Source organism: Coregonus lavaretus (genome assembly GCF_964263955.1).
Source record: "Coregonus lavaretus genome assembly, chromosome: 21".
NCBI classification, from domain to species: Eukaryota; Metazoa; Chordata; class Actinopteri; order Salmoniformes; family Salmonidae; genus Coregonus; species Coregonus lavaretus.
In genome coordinates this window covers 4,105,718-4,123,222 of record NC_140008.1, presented here as the reverse complement: position 1 = coordinate 4,123,222, position 17,505 = coordinate 4,105,718, and the positions used below count along the sequence as shown (strand labels likewise).

Sequence of the window (17,505 nt, the reverse complement as noted above, 5' to 3'; positions counted from 1 at the left end):
TGCGAATTAGAAGCGTGACATGGAACAGTGAGAACAAAAACTACACGACAACCATAAACTACCGTCAAACATAAAAGGTTTATTTTTGAACACACGGTAAAGGTTTGGGAAAAAGGGCTGAGCAGGACCCAAGAAATGAAACAATAGTGTAAAAACAGTGATATAGTTTCAGCAGAGAGGAGGAGGTGAAGCAAGAGGGCTCACGGTCCGTGCACACTAGGAGCGGTACCGCGCGGGGAAATACCGCTTCCCATTCATTTTCAATGGAAGGAAAGCGGTGAGAAGCGGAGAGGGCGGGGACCGTTGGGGGGCAACCAACGTGGCATGTGAATAGCTAATTTACTTACATAGCTAGCTAATGCAGCTAGCTAATTTAGCCTACTCAAACACCCGGCTCCGCTTCTCACCACTTTCCTTCCGTTGAAAATGAATGGGAAGCGGTGTTTCCGCGCGTGGTATGAAAAAGTTCAGCATTTCCCAACTTGATGAAAATCACCAGCGGCGAACGCTGGGCGATGACCAATCATATGGAGTGGTTCCCATGACGAATGTTACGCTATTCGACACAGATGTCAACGTGAACAGATTACATTTGTGAAATGCTCTCATTTGGGATCTGGTGTTCACTTGGGACTCTCTTTCTTATTGGTCTATTAACTAATTTAGGGCCTGGTGATTATACCAGACAGGCCAAAACTCCATCCCACCAAAACAGGCTGAAATGTCATATGGTCTTTTCAAACAGCTGTTACACTAAAAGGGCATTATCATCATTTTACAGTATTATTCCAACCTCATAGTGTGGAAATATATATAAAACACAGGATAATCACGTTTTTGACTGTACTCAGCCTTAAAACGCATTTGAAATTGGGGCAAATACTTAATAAAATATGAAATAATGAACACTTGATTAAAATGGGGGGGGAAATTACATTATACATGAAGTTATTACATTATAATGAGTTATTACAGTAATTGTTTGTCATTGCATTATAATTTGCAGTGTGCCTGTCGGGACCTTCACTCCTAGTGCCACTGACAAGGGGCCAATGTGTCACTACAGGCAGGACTGATAAAAAACTAATGACTGTCTCATGTTGAACGTCCAAGTCAGTATCATGCATTTACTGGTCAATTTATTCCATATACTTTGACTAGTCTAGTTATTCCATATATGTTTTTGTGTATTGTACCTTGACTAAACAAATTCTTCCATGTATAAAAAAAATCAGTTTTGTGTATTATTAATTGATCAATCAAGTCATTCTTTACATTTCACCCTTTTTTATTTAGAATCATACATCATTCCATAAAAAACATTATCGGTCAGATCCATCATCTCTTCTGTGTAGCCAGATGAAACTTCCTGCTGAACAGCCAATCACATCAAAGTGCTCTCTGCTGCCTGGTGTGTTCTCTCGCGAGGCCATCCCTATGAGCAAAAGACGTTGAAAAAAAATAATAAAAAATAATAACAATTTGTTTAAAATACGTCAATTTTGCTCACTGGGATCCTTCCAAATCTCCTTTCGTTGATCTTGAGCGAAGCCTGGGTGTCCATGGCTACCGTTCTGGAGCCCAGGTTGGTGGTGATCACGGGTTGGTGGTGATCACGGGTTGGTGGTGATCACGGGTTGGTGGTGATCACGGGTTGGTGGTGATCACGGGTTGGTGGTGATCACGGGCAATGCGGTTTCACATTGACGTTGCCACAGGATGCTGGATGGTAATTCCTGAATGAGAAGAATCAGAGGGGGTTGGTTAGGTTGGTAATGTCATTACAGGTTATCAGCTGTAACATTGTCTGAATAGTGATGAATACCATGTGCTGTACAGGACTTACAACACATTCAGATAGTACTGAAGCTTTGTGACCTGAAGATATGGCTGTTACTGCAGTGGTGTGGAGGATGCATTGTGGGGCCTGGTGGATTTACAGAGTTGGTGGGATGAGATGGAGGAGTCTGGAGGTCAAAACATGAAGAAAATATATGTCAGGAAACTTTAGACACAGCTTGTTATGATACCAAACATATTTACAACAGGTAAAACTGGGTTCAGATGGATTAGACTGAAGAACAGTATGGTTGACACCCAAGTTCCTCTAGATCTGCAGATATGTGTTCAGTGTAACAGAGGTATAATATCACATTGGCATTGAAGAAGAATCTGTACTTACCCGCTCTGTGGCCCCACTTGGCTCCTCCCAGAAGCAGAGGTGGAGCAACGTGGGGGATAATGAAGAAGAATTTGTAGATTTTTTATTACATATTTAGATGTTTTGTTACACGTGGTCTGCCAATGCGAGGACAATCAGCTGTCCGTCCTGTCTCCCTGTAGCGCTGTCTTAGGCGTCTCACAGTACGGACATTGCAATTTATTGCCCTGGCCACATCTGCAGTCCTCATGTCTCCTTGCAGCATGCCTAAGGCATGTTCACGCAGATGAGCAGGGACCCTGGGCATCTTTCTTTTGGTGTTTTTCAGAGTTGATTAAGAAACATTAAACATCTATTTAAAAAGCTGAGATACGTCCATTTTATTCACTGGGATCCTTCCAAATCTCCTTTCGTTGATCTTGAGCGAAGCCTGGGTGTCCATGGCTACCGCTCTGGAGCCGGGTTGGTGGTGATCACGGGTTGGTGGTGATCACGGGTTGGTGGTGATCACGGGTCAATGCGGTTTCACATTGACGTTGCCACAGGATGCTGGATGGTAATTCCTGAATGAGAAGAATCAGAGGGGGTTGGTTAGGTTGGCAATGTCATTACAGGTTATCAGCTGTAACATTGTCTGAATAGTGATGAATACCATGTGCTGTATAGGACTTCCAACACATTCAGATAGTACTGAAGCTTTCTGACCTGAAGATATGGCTGTTAATGCAGAGGTGTGGAAAATGCATTGTGGGGCCTGGTGGATTTACAGAGTTGGTGGGATGAGATGGAGGAGTCTGGAGGTCAAAACATGAAGAACAAACAAAACAAAAAAAACATTAGAAATACTGATTTAATACCAACTGTTAAAGTCTAAAATATATGTCAGGAAACTTTAGACACAGCTTGTTATGATACCAAAAATATTTACAACAGGTAAAACAAGTTTCAAATGGATTAGACTGAAGAACAGTATGGTTGACACCCAAGTTCCTCTAGATCTGCAGATATGTGTTCAGTGTAACAGAGGTATAATATCACATTGGCATTGATGAAGAATCTGTACTTACCCGCTCTGTGGCCCCACTTGACTCCTCCCAGAAGCAGAGGTGGAGCAACGTGGGGGATAATGAAGATGAATTTGTAGATTTTTTATTAAAGTTATGACATTTTTAGATGTATTATTTGTATTTTTTAAATTTGGACCCCCAACATCCCACCAAAGTGACACCGTGCATCTAGTCAATGAGACCAGACTGTCTTTAGTATGTATAAATAGTATTGATGTTTTATTTATGTATTTTATGTATGTAATTATTTTTTTGGGACCCTCCACAATTCCTTCTATGAATGACAACTTTTTCAATAAATTAAACTAATCAAATAAAATCCATTATTTCGGAAAAGGTCCCGGAAAATGTTTTTTCAAAAAAAGCTGTAGTCGTTCTTTAAATTTTGCACAGCACTCCTCTTTGTTTTTCCATGTTCCCCCAGCTAGTGGTGGCAGGTACTTGCGGAAGTCGAACCAACTATGTAAGATGTCCATTTTTATTGCAATTAGGTTTATAACTATCATTATTGGATTTCTGATTACCTCTGATAATGAAACCGCAAGTAAAGCAGTTATGGCATCATGGTTAGTTATACAAAGTAGTTGTTCTTGATTTCCCAAGATGTTGTCCCTGAGAGCAAGACCGAATTTTAGGTCCGTCGATACCTTCTCATCTAATGTACTATATGTGACCAAGTCTGAATGTTTTCCTTTAATTACAATATCAGAGACGTTTAGTGTGCCTTCCTTAATAGCAAACTCAATATCGTCATCAATAATTCTGAACACAGTTTTAATATAGAAGTTTTCATGATCAATTATGGAAATAAACCTCCCAGATATTATATAAATTGGTTATTTTATTTTATCTAACTTTTTCTTACCATTCCAGAAATAGAAAATTACGTTATTATAATCATAGAAACTGGTGATGTAAATAACATAGTTGCTTTTTTGAAGTTTGTTTTTTTGAAGTTTGTTTTTAAAAGACTTTTTTTAAATACAGTCTTTTAAATTTGGACCCTCCACAACCAACCAAAGTGACACCGTGCATCTAGTCTATGAGACCAGACTGTCTATAGTATGTATATATAGTATTGATGTTTTATTAGTATTCCAATAAGATGTAGATGTGTTCTCTGTCTACAAAGTGACACCGTGCATCTAGTCTATGAGACCAGACTGTCTATAGTATGTATAAATAGTATTGATGTTTTATTTATAGGCACTGTGTAGCTCAGTTGGTAGAGCATGGTGTTTGCAACGCCAGGGTTGTGGGTTCGATTCCCATGAGGCGCAAGTATAAAAAATTATAATGTATGAACTCACACACGATATTATGAAGACGCTGCATAAGAGCGTCTGCAAAATGTATTTGTTTTTGGGATTCTCCACAATTCCTTCTATGAATGACAACTTTTTCAATAAATTAAACTAATCAAATAAAATCCATTATTTCGGAAAAGGTCCCGGAAAATGTTTAAAAAAAAAAAGCTGTAGTCTTTCTTTAAATTTTGGACAGTACTCCTGTTGATTTTTCCATGTTCCCCCAGCTAGTGGTGGCAGGTCCTTGCGGAAGTCGATCCAACTATGTAAGATGTCCATTTTTATTGCAATTAGGTTTATAACTATCATTATTGGATTTCTGATTACCTCTGATAATGAAACCGCAAGTAAAGCAGTTATGTCAAAATGGTTATTTATACAAAGTAGTTGTTCTTGATTTCCCAAGATGATGTCCCTGAGAGCAACACCGAATTCTAGGTCCTTCGATACCTTCTCATCTAAGGTACTATATGTGACCAAGTCTGAATGTTTTCCTTTAATTACAATATCAGAGACGTTTAGTGTGCCTTTCTTAATAGCAGAATCAATATCGCGATCAATAATTCTAAGCTCTGTTTTACTATAGAAGTTAAAATTATCAATTACAGAAATATAACACCCGGATATTATATAAATTGGTTCTTTTATGTTATCTAACTTTTTACCATTCCAGAAATAGAAAATTACATTAATATAATCATAGAAACTGGTGATGTAAATAACTTTTTCAAGTTTGTTTTTAAAAGTCATTTCTTTAAATACAGTATTTTCATCAAATGGACCTAGAAATTGTAGTTCTTTTTGAAAAAAATTGTCTGAGTGTTGTTCTCTAATAGTAGATACATCTTTATTGATTTGTACAACTTTATTAATATTTTTTTTCCTGTCCATAATTGTGATTTTGATATTTATTTCGTCATCATTTACTTCAAAATCTACTTGTTCATCTTCATTATCCTAAAAAACAACAACAACAAAAAACATAATTAGATTAATTTGTTTTCACATTAAACTAACATAAAGATAAGAAGATTTACATGTTTTTCAATCTTCCCATGCAGTCATATAATGACAAATACAAGCAGTATCTTCAACAGCACCGTTTCAAGGCAGAGAACAGAGGAAGTTCATGATCTTTTGATTAACAGACTACTTTAATTAGAATATAGGTTAACATAAACTTTACCTTTTCAGTTAACTTTCATAAAAAATGCTCAAAATGAGTTTTAAAATAATCTTACCCCCATTTTGTGCTCCACCTCAACTTGGGACTGGAGTTTGGGTATTTATCAGCTTAATCACGTGATCAAAGAGGATGTGGGTGTGTCATGTGTGGATGCCTGTTCCTGCTTGCCTGTCTGTTTAGTTTCCTGACAGATCAAACTTTATTTGTGAAATCACGACACACTTCACATGAAAGATTAGGCATTAAAATCATTTAAGAACACAATTTCAATCTCCAGGATCACTCCCCTCTCTTCAAACATGAATAACAACATAGTGTTTGATTACCCATGACAGTGTAGTGTCTGAGGGTCTATGATTTTGCTGAGGTTTGCAAAAAGTGTGTTAGAGGAAACTTGGCTCTGCTTTCGGAAACATCTGGAAAGCATTACTAAATTCCTGGAAAAGAGGATATGGGAAGATATGTGAAAAGCCAGGGATTGGTGTATTAAAATCACGCCATCTATGTCACATAGGATATAAATACCATGTCTTAAACAAAGGACTGGGAGAGAGACAACATATTGGATCAACAGATTGGCCGTTTCTCTCCAGATATAACTGCAGATATCTGTAAATTAATACTGTGAACTTTGATACAATAAATCTTTATAATCAAAGAACAGTGTCAGCGGACTTCTTATCATCACAGCATAATTAGCAACGTTGTCTTGGACACCACAACAGACAGAAAGACTGACCAATTTTAAGGAACAGTGACAGTTTCATATACAGTGCATTCAGAAAATATTCACACCCCTTGACTTTTTCCACATGTTGTTGTCTTACAGCCTGAATTTAAAACGTTTTCAATAAGTTCAATTAATCAAAGAAAATCCATGTTCACATTTCACAGATAAATTATTTTATTAAATGTTGCAGAATATGCTTTTGGAAGAAAAATAGTTTAGTCGTTTTATGAATTTCGGACAGTACTCCTGTTTATTTTTCCATGTTCCCCCAGCTAGAGGTGGTAGGTGCTGGTGTAAGTTGCTCCAACTATGTAAGGGATCCATTGTCATTGTGATACCAGCCGCTTGACGACAGCGCAACAGGCAGTTCTGGGAAACAGATTAACATTTCTGAGAAGTCACACCCTTAACTTTGTCTTGACATATAAATGATTGTTTGGTTATGTACAAGCTATGCTATGCAAATGCAGCATCCAGTGGGCTGAATAAACTAGGTTTGAGCTTTTTTCTGCGTCCATTTGAGTTCATACTCTGTTCAGAACCTAACACCTTGCTTAAATGTATTTACTGTTATAACTAAATGTTCTTATTCATCTTCTGAATTAGAATTAGATTAACCATGTTTTCACATTAAACTAACATAAAGATGAGGGGATTTACATGTTTTTCAATCTTCCCATGCAGTCATATAATGACAAATACAAGCAGTATCTTCAACAGCACCGTTTCAATGCAGACAACAGAGGATGTTCATGATCTTTTGATAAACAGACTACTTTCATTAGAATATAGGTTAACATAAACTTTACCTTTTCAGTTAACTTTCATAAAAAATGCTCAAAATGAGTTTTAAAAGAATCTTACCCCCATTTTGTGCTCCACCTCCGCAAATGAAGTATTAAAAAGATTTGATAAGATCTCAATTTGAACAGATTACATTTGTGAAATGCACTCATTTGGGATCTGGTGTTACACTAAAAGAGTATTAACATCATTTTCACTATTTCACAGTATTACTCCACCTCATAGTGTGGAAATATATGTATAACACAGGGAAATCACGTTTTCTGACTGTACTCTGCCTGAAAACGTAGTATAAACCAGCCTTTATCCTTGGAATCTTTGGTTGTTTAATACACTACTGTAATCACTCTGTTTAGCACATGGCCTCACATGTAAATCCTCAAAGAGATGTGTGGGGCTAAGGCTTAAGTGGGTGTGAACGATGCTGAATGGGGGTAGACAAAGAAGAGCTTTCCAGTAGGTGTAACAAAATATTCAAGGCCCATTTTCTTAAAAGTAGGGCTACAAGTTTATCAACTATCAAAGCAGAATTACTTTCCCATTGTTCCTCAACTGTAGTGTATGATATACCATCTAGCTCTGAGTCTCTACTTTTATCCAATGTAAAAAACACAATTTCAAATTTTGCTACGTAAGACCAAATCGAGCCGGTCGGTCACAATTGTCATCTCATTGTTACTTAGGGAGCTTGTTCTATTATACAGACGTGGGTGAGTTCTGTCCCAGGTAGTTGCAAACATCTGGTAACTTTCCCAAAACTAATTCAAAACCCGGTTGGAAGATTCCCGGTATGAGGAGGGAATAAGCAGGAAATCTGGAATCCTCCAAACAGGAGTTTTAAAAACTGGGGATTTTGGGAAAGTTACTGGACTGTGTGCATGTTTTTATTACTGCCTAGCACCAACATCTCATTCAACTGATCGTGGTCTTCAATTTAGACCACAATTAGTTGAGTGAAGTGTTAGTAGAGTGCTGGAATCTGTACACTCCTCTGCAAACTGTGGTTGTCTTGACTACAACTGTCTAAATACAGGTGCCATATTTCTCTTGCTAATCCATGCAGGTTTGTCATCTGATTTCCAAGGAGTCTGGTGGAGATGGATACAACCATACTCCAAGGCAGGACATTTCCCCTCATCCAGGTTAAGGCCTAATACCAGCAGGAACATGGAGCACCTCATATAAATAATACTGCAAGTAAAACAGTTATGTTAAAATGGTTATTTATTAAAAATAAGTTTTGCTTGATTTCCAGAGATTATGTCAGAGAAAGCACGACAGAATTGAGTTATTCGATATCTTATTATCTAATGTATTATATGGGACATGATTTAAATGGTTTCCTTTAATTACAATATCAGATACGTTACGTTTTCCTTCCTTAATAGCAGACTTAATATTGTGTTCATTAATTCTGAGCTCAGTTTTAATATAGAAGTCATTCCTATCCATTAAAGAAATATAACACCCAGATATTATATAAATCGGGTCAGTTCCATTTTTTTTATGTTCCTTATCCTCCCAGAAATACCCAATTACGTTAACATAATCATATAAACTATTGATGTAAATCACATAGTATCTTTTTTTAGAAAAAACTTTTGATTAAATACGGTATACAGTATTTTCATCAAAAGGACCCATGAAGTCTAATATTTGTAACAATTGTCTTTTGAGAAATCCTGGCAAAATATATTTTTTAAAATCTGTATTCATTGTTTTTTATTTTTTATTCATTTTACCTTCTATATTTTCGATATTGATACATTTGTTATTACCATTTTCCTCAACACATACTTTAAAAAATATATATTTTTCATCTTCATTATCCTGGAAAAACAAACCAACAATCGAAAAATTGTCTGAGTGTTCTTCTCTAATAGTAGATACATCTTTATTGATTTGTATAACTTTATTTATATATGTATTCCTGTCCATAATTTCGATGTTGATAAATTCTTGGTCACAATTTATTTTCATGTCAAAATCTACTATTTAATCTTGTGGTCCTCTGTAGCTCAGCTGGTAGAGCACGGCGCTTGTAATGCCAAGGTAGTGGGTTCGATCCCCGGGACCACCCATACACACAAAAAATGTATGCACGCATGACTGTAAGTCGCTTTGGATAAAAGCGTCTGCTAAATGGCTTATTATTATTCATTATCCTAAAAAACAACAACAACAACAAAAAAACATTATTAGATTAACCTTGTTTTCACATTAAACTAACATGGAAGTGAGTGACATGTTTTTCAATCTTCCCATGCAGTCATATGATTACAATCACAAGTAGTATCTTTAACAGCACCGTTTCTAGACAGACAACAGAAAACAATGTTTATGATCTTTTGCTAAACAGACTATTGTAATTAAAACATAGGTTAACATAAACTTTACCTGTTTAGTTAACTTTCATCAAAAATGCTCAAAATTAGTTTTAACATAATCTTACCCCCATTTTGTGCTCGATAAAATGTCAATGTAAACAGACAAAAAAATGTGTGAAATAAATGTACTTTAAACTGATGTTGGGACTGGTGTTGGGGTTTTATTAGATTCATCAGGTGATCAAACAGGATGCGCGTGTGTCGTGTGCAGTGCTTAATTTACATTTACATTTACATTTTAGTAATTTAGCTGACGCTCTTATCCAGAGCGACTTACAGTTAGTGAGTGCATACATTATTATTATTATTTTATTTAAAAAATAAATAATTCATACTGGCCCCTCCGTGGGAATTTGAGCCGGATCCTGCCGGAACAGTTTGCCCCTCACTCCTCTCCTCCGGTACTTTTCTAGTAATCTCTCCTCCTTCAGGCTTTTTCTTCTTTGGACTTTATATGGCGGTTGGCAACCAACTTTATGGTGCATTACCAAAACCACAGAAAAAAAAAAAATACCTTGTTGGCAATCACAGAGGTCAGACGTTTCTTGTAGTTGGCCACCAGGTTTGCACACATCTCAGGAGGGATTTTGTTCCACTCCTCTTTGCAGATCTTCTCCAAGTCATTAAGGTTTCGAGGCTGACGTTTGGCAACTCGAACCTTCAGCTCCCTCCACAGATTTTCTATGGGATTAAGGTCTGGAGACTGGCTAGGCCACTCCAGGACCTTAATGTGCTTCTTCTTGAGCCACTCCTTTGTTGCCTTGGCCGTGTGTTTTGGGTCATTGTCATGCTGGAATACCCATCCACAACCCATTTTCAATGCCCTGGCTGAGGGAAGGAGGTTCTCACCCAAGATTTGACGGTACATGGCCCCGTCCATCGTCCCTTTGATGCGGTGAAGTTGTCCTGTCCCCTTAGCAGAAAAACACCCCCAAAGTATAATGTTTCCACCTCCATGTTGGATGGTGGGGATGGTGTTCTTGGGGTCATAGGCAGCATTCCTCCTCCTCCAAACACGGCGAGTTGAGTTGATGCCAAAGAGCTCGATTTTGGTCTCATCTAACCACAACACTTTCACCCAGTTCTCCTCTGAATCATTCAGATGTTCATTGGCAAACTTCAGACGGGCCTGTATATGTGCTTTCTTGAGCAGGGGGACCTTGCGGGCGCTGCAGGATTTCAGTCCTTCACGGCGTAGTGTGTTACCAATTGTTTTCTTGGTGACTATGGTCCCAGCTGCCTTGAGATCATTGACAAGATCCTCCCGTGTAGTTCTGGGCTGATTCCTCACCGTTCTCATGATCATTGCAACTCCACGAGGTGAGATATTGCATGGAGCCCCAGGCCGAGGGAGATTGACAGTTCTTTTGTGTTTCTTCCATTTGCGAATAATCACACCAACTGTTGTCACCTTCTCACCAAGCTGCTTGGCGATGGTCTTGTAGCCCATTCCAGCCTTGTGTAGGTCTACAATCTTGTCCCTGACATCATTGGAGAGCTCTTTGGTCTTGGCTATGGTGGAGAGTTTGGAATCTGATTGATTGACTGCTTCTGTGGACAGGTGTCTTTTATACAGGTAACAAGCTGAGATTAGGAGCACTCCCTTTAAGAGTGTGCTCCTAATCTCAGCTCGTTACCTGTATAAAAGACACCTGGGAGCCAGAAATCTTTCTGATTGAGAGGGGGTCAAATACTTATTTCCCTCATTAAAATGCAAATCAATTTATAACATTTTTGACATGCGTTTTTCTGGATTTTGTTGTTGTTATTCTGTCTCTCACTGTTCAAATAAACCTACCATTAAAATTATAGACTGATCATTTCTTTGTCAGTGGGCAAACGTACAAAATCAGTAGGGGATCAAATACTTTTTTCCCTCACTGTATTACAATTATACACTTGAACAGTGTTTACCAATCCTGGTCCTGGGACATCAATGGTTACACATTGTAACTATGCTATAGACTAGAAACACGATTTAACTAGTTAAAGGCTGATTTGTAATTCATATATACAGAAATATAACTTCAAAAACAGTACACTAAACTTCCTATGCATCATGTAAATACTCTAAAAACCGGTTCATCTCAATATCTAATTTCCTTCATCTGCACTGATCTGAGGACACAGGATAGGTGTAGTATTTCATCCAATGGGAGACTTCATTTCAACCAGTAGAGAATGTGAAATGCTTTATTGTTTCATTATCCAAGTGTTATAAATACATGCATTATAAATATTATAATTGTAATATTATATTCTAAATACAAGTTCAATCTGTACTTCAATGCACATCTGGTGTCCATTGTAAAAACAGAGGAAGAAAGAGGGGTGTGAGAAAGAGGAGGTGGGGAGAGATCTGGGAGAAAGAGGAGGTGGGGAGAGAGGTGTGAGAACGAGGAGGTGGGGAGAGAGGTGTGAGAAAGAGGAGGTGGGGAGAGAGGTGTGAGAAAGAGGAGGTGGGGAGAGAGGTGTGAGAAAGAGGAGGTGGGGAGAGAGGTGTGAGAAAGAGGAGGTGGGGAGAGAGGTGTGAGAAAGAGGAGATGGGGAGAGAGGTGTGAGAAAGAGGAGGTGGGGAGAGAGGTGTGAGAAAGAGGAGGTGGGGGGAGAGGTGTGAGAAAGAGGAGGTGGGGAGAGAGGTGTGAGAAAGAGGAGGTGGGGAGAGAGGTGTGAGAAAGAGGAGGTGGGGAGAGAGGTGTGAGAAAGAGGAGGTGGGGAGAGAGGTGTGAGAAAGAGGAGGTGGGGAGAGAGGTGTGAGAAAGAGGAGGTGGGGAGAAAGGTGTAAGAAAGAGGAGGTGGGGAGAGAGGTGTGAGAAAGAGGAGGTGGGGAGAGAGGTGTGAGAAAGAGGAGGTGGGGAGAGAGGTGTGAGAAAGAGGAGATGGGAGAGAGGTGTGAGAAAGAGGAGGTGGGGAGAGAGGTGTGAGAAAGAGGAGGTGGGGAGAGAGGTGTGAGAAAGAGGAGGTGGGGAGAGAGGTGTGAGAAAGAGGAGGTGGGGAGAGAGGTGTGAGAAAGAGGAGGTGGGGAGAGAGGTGTGAGAAAGAGGAGGTGGGGAGAGAGGTGTGAGAAAGAGGAGGTGGGGAGAGAGGTGTGAGAAAGAGGAGATGGGGAGAGAGGTGTGAGAAAGAGGAGGTGGGGAGAGAGGTGTGAGAAAGAGGAGGTGGGGAGAGAGGTGTGAGAAAGAGGAGGTGGGGAGAGAGGTGTGAGAAAGAGGAGGTGGGGAGAGAGGTGTGAGAAAGAGGAGGTGGGGAGAGAGGTGTGAGAAAGAGGAGGTGGGGAGAGAGGTGTGAGAAAGAGGAGGTGGGGAGAGAGGTGTGAGAAAGAGGAGGTGGGGAGAGAGGTGTGAGAAAGAGGAGGTGGGGAGAGAGGTGTGAGAAAGAGGAGGTGGGGAGAGAGGTGTAAGAAAGAGGAGGTGGGGAGAGAGGTGTGAGAAAGAGGAGGTGGGGAGAGAGGTGTGAGAAAGAGGAGGTGGGGAGAGAGGTGTGAGAAAGAGGAGATGGGGAGAGAGGTGTGAGAAAGAGGAGGTAGGGAGAGAGGTGTGAGAAAGAGGAGGTGGGGAGAGAGATGTGAGAAAGAGGAGGTGGGGAGAGAGGTGTGAGAAAGAGGAGGTGGGGAGAGAGGTGTGAGAAAGAGGAGGTGGGAGAGAGGTGTGAGAAAGAGGAGGTGGGGAGAGAGGTGTGAGAAAGAGGAGGTGGGGAGAGAGGTGTGAGAAAGAGGAGGTGGGGAGAGAGGTGTGAGAAAGAGGAGGTGGGGAGAGAGGTGTGAGAAAGAGGAGGTGGGGAGAGAGGTGTGAGAAAGAGGAGGTGGGGAGAGAGGTGTGAGAAAGAGGAGGTGGGGAGAGAGGTGTAAGAAAGAGGAGGTGGGGAGAGAGGTGTGAGAAAGAGGAGGTGGGGAGAGAGGTGTGAGAAAGAGGAGGTGGGGAGAGAGGTGTGAGAAAGAGGAGGTGGGGAGAGAGGTGTGAGAAAGAGGAGGTGGGGAGAGAGGTGTGAGAAAGAGGAGGTGGGGAGAGAGGTGTAAGAAAGAGGAGGTGGGGAGAGAGGTGTGAGAAAGAGGAGGTGGGGAGAGAGGTGTGAGAACGAGGAGGTGGGGAGAGAGGTGTGAGAAAGAGGAGGTGGGGAGAGAGGTGTGAGAAAGAGGAGGTGGGGAGAGAGGTGTGAGAAAGAGGAGGTGGGGAGAGAGGTGTGAGAAAGAGGAGGTGGGGAGAGAGGTGTGAGAACGAGGAGGTGGGGAGAGAGGTGTGAGAAAGAGGAGGTGGGGAGAGAGGTGTGAGAAAGAGGAGGTGGGGAGAGAGGTGTGAGAAAGAGGAGGTGGGGAGAGAGGTGTGAGAAAGAGGAGGTGGGGAGAGAGGTGTGAGAAAGAGGAGGTGGGGAGAGAGGTGTGAGAAAGAGGAGATGGGGAGAGAGGTGTGAGAAAGAGGAGATGGGGAGAGAGGTGTGAGAAAGAGGAGGTGGGGTGAGAGGTGTGAGAAAGAGGAGGTGGGGAGAGAGGTGTGAGAAAGAGGAGGTGGGGAGAGAGGTGTGAGAAAGAGGAGGTGGGGAGAGAGGTGTGAGAAAGAGGAGGTGGGGAGAGAGGTGTGAGAAAGAGGAGGTGGGGAGAGAGGTGTGAGAAAGAGTGTAAAAGACAGAAAGGGAAAGAGGCAAGAACAGAGGAGCAGGGAAGGCAGCATATGATTAATGGATTACAGTCCTACTAGGGAAGACAGCATATGATTAATGAATTACAGTGCTACCCTAATATTCTCTCAGTTCATCACAATTCCATAATAGTGTCTCTAGCGGTGTCTCCTAACAGCCTTGGCCCCCCAGTCGGCACGGAGGTGATCTTAAGAGCGGGTGAGATGGTGATGACGAGACTGGGGGTTGGCACCCTCTCTCACATCAAAACATACCTGCAGATGAGAGACAGATGGAGAGAGAGAGAGCATGTTTAAGCCTTGTGTTTTTTAAAATTCTAACACTGTCAGTCATCATAATCATCAGGAGGTGAAATGCAAAACTGACCTTGGATCATTAACTCTGGGACTACTACATCTCTATCTGTATTTCAATGTAAAGCATCTCTTTTAATATCACTTCCTGTTGACCCGACCAAGTGACCTCTCACCTCTGATCATGCTGTGCCCTCTGTGTAGCCAGTTCAGATGCGGGAGGGGTTCACCGACACAGCTGATATAACCTAGAGGATTTAGGGAGAAGGGAGGAGAGGGATGAAGTGAAGGAGAGAGACTGTTATTGAGAAAATAGGGTAGTTAAAGAGACAGTGTTCAACAGGAATCTGTGTGTGTGGTCTCACCTGGTGTCCACACTAAGTGGCTGCAGAGTACTTTATACTGAAAAACCAGCACAGACACATGAGGACAAACAATATAGTGTAGTTATATAAATATAAATAATGAAGTGTCTTACTATTCTCCATGGTTGGTCTTATTGCCTGTTCTTTGAAGGTGGAAGGAGCCACAGTTATACACCTGAGCCTGCTTACTGCACAACAAAATCCATCAATCAGATTGATACACGAGTGTGTAGGTGTGGGTTATAGGGTGTCTAATTGTTCTACATTTGTTCAATATGGGTGACTCTTAAAAGAGCCTGTTTTGTTATCAACAAAAAAAAATGTCACCTTTACCTGAACAGCACCCTCACCTGAGAAGTAGAAATCAAAAGGAGAGAAACTGGGAATGTAATAACTGCAGTTGACATAGCTAAGTCAATGGAAGAATACTCATATTGCAATGTGGATGGCTCTTAAAAGAGCATTTGGTTGTGCATAGTGTAGTCTATGGTGTTGCCAGGGAACAGCACCCTCTTCGAAGAAGTAGGAGGTGAAGATCTCCCGCACATGGATTGCCTCCAGTGCTGCGGTGTTGGCCCCCCATCCTTGAAACATCCTGCAGAGCAGCAGACCTCTCCTCTGGCACACGGCGGCGAGCTGCAGATCACCTCCTGGTCCTCGTGTCCATCCTCATGAAGCGCTCCAAACAGGTCAGGGACAAAGTTGTGGAGAAGTACAGATCAGGGTTGGGTTATATATAAAAATATCAGAAACTTTGAACATCCCACGGAGCACCATTAAATCCAGGCAAGGAGGGCATTAATCAGAGAGGCAACAAAGAGATCAAAGATAACCCTGAAGGAGCTGCAAAGCTCCACAGCGGAGATCGGAGTATCTGGCCATAGGACCACTTTAAGCCGTAAACTCCACAGAGCTGGCGCAAACCCAACACCTCATCACCCTGAGAACACCATCCCCACAGTGAAGCATGGTGGTGGCAGCATCATGCTGTGGGGATGTTTTTCATCGGCAGGGACTGGGAAACTGGTCAGAATTGAAGGAATGATGGATGGCGCTAAATACAGGGAAATTCTTGAGGGAAACCTGTTTCAGTCTTCCAGAGATTTGAGACTGGGACAGAGGTTCACCTTCCAGCAGGACAATGAGCCTAAGCATACTTGCAAAGCAACACTCAAGTGGTTAAGGGGAACATTTAAATGTCTTGGAATGGCCTAGTCCAAGCCCAGACCTCAATCCTATTGAGAAGCTGTGGTATGACTTAAAGATTGCTGTACACCAGTGGAACCCATCCAACTTGAAGGAGCTGGAGCAGTTTTTCCTTGAAGAATGGGCAAAAATCCCAGTGGCTAGATGTGCCAAGCTTATAGAGACATACCCCAAGAGACTTGCAGCTGTAATTGCTGCAAAAGGTGGCTCTACAAAGTATTGACTTTGGGTGGGGGGGTGAATAGTTATGCACGCTAAAGCATATATATATATATTTTTTTTTTCTTATTTCTTGTTTGTTACACAATAAGAAATCTTTTGCATCTTCAAAGTGGTAGGCATGTTGTGTAAATCAAATGATACAAACCCCTCAAAAATCCATTTTAATTCCAGGTTGTAAGGCAACAAAAAAGGAAAAATGCCAAATCTGATGTACGAATGGTAAAGAACATCTAGCCGCTCGATAGCACCCTTACCTGCCGATCTATAAATTACGTCATATGAAGGTGACGTGACGTGAACGCATCGGCAGTTTGACGCCTTAGAAAAAAAAAACGTTTAATGCGCTAGGAAGACGTTAGGTGACTTGGTGAGAGGTATCAGTAGCGTCACAATACTTAATTCTGGCACGAGTCACCCCCCATAGCTGCCTAGGCTTATTTCTGGCACGAGTCACCCACCATAGCTGCCTAGGCTTATTTCTGGCACTTATCATGTCTGTGTGTTGAGAGAGCACTGCAGTTATTGCCTGAGTCATGTGAGCAAGAGGAGAGAGAGAGCATTATGGAGACACCTATTTACAACCCTTTTTCCGTAAAAAATATTTAATTAAGCTAGAAGTGATGCACATCAATAAATAATGGAGACAATGCACTGGAAAACTACTTTTTAGCGCACTAGAGTGCATTACATAAACTCCCTCTGAGGTGGTTGACACTGCATTCTAATGGTGACTTTGCTCTAGGTATTTTTAATCACCTCCTTATAACGCACATTGTTGAAGAAACTTTTCTATTTAATTCCCGGTACCAGATTATTTTGATGTTTATGGTCATTGTAATGATGTTTATGGTCATTCTAATGATGTTTATGGTCATTCTAATGATGTTTATGGTCATTCTAAGAATGTTTATGGTAATTTTAATGATGTTTATGGTCATTCTAATGATATCTATGGTCATTTCTGCACTTTTCGCAATGTTTTACACTACCTAAATGTCACCCGAAGTGTTAAAGATCTACATCACAGAATGATGACATAGACCTAAAAAACAAATGTTTTAATGGATTATTTACAAAAGACATGATCCTCTGGGATTTACGGTAAAATGTAGTTTGTTGCACATACACACAACCAATAGAGATGT

General features: G+C 40.9%; 1 long non-coding RNA gene across 1 annotated transcript; it reads right to left on the bottom strand.

Annotated features, from left to right (window-relative positions):
* Nucleotides 1–1,273: 1,273 nt before the first annotated feature.
* LOC311148846 lies at nt 1,274–4,290 on the bottom strand. The gene is made up of 6 exons (XR_014614956.1): nt 3,229–4,290; nt 2,867–2,955; nt 2,183–2,724; nt 1,847–1,967; nt 1,511–1,736; nt 1,274–1,435 (listed from the first exon to the last, which is right to left on the bottom strand). It is a non-coding gene; the product is annotated as an uncharacterized lncRNA (long non-coding RNA).
* Nucleotides 4,291–17,505: the final 13,215 nt, after the last annotated feature.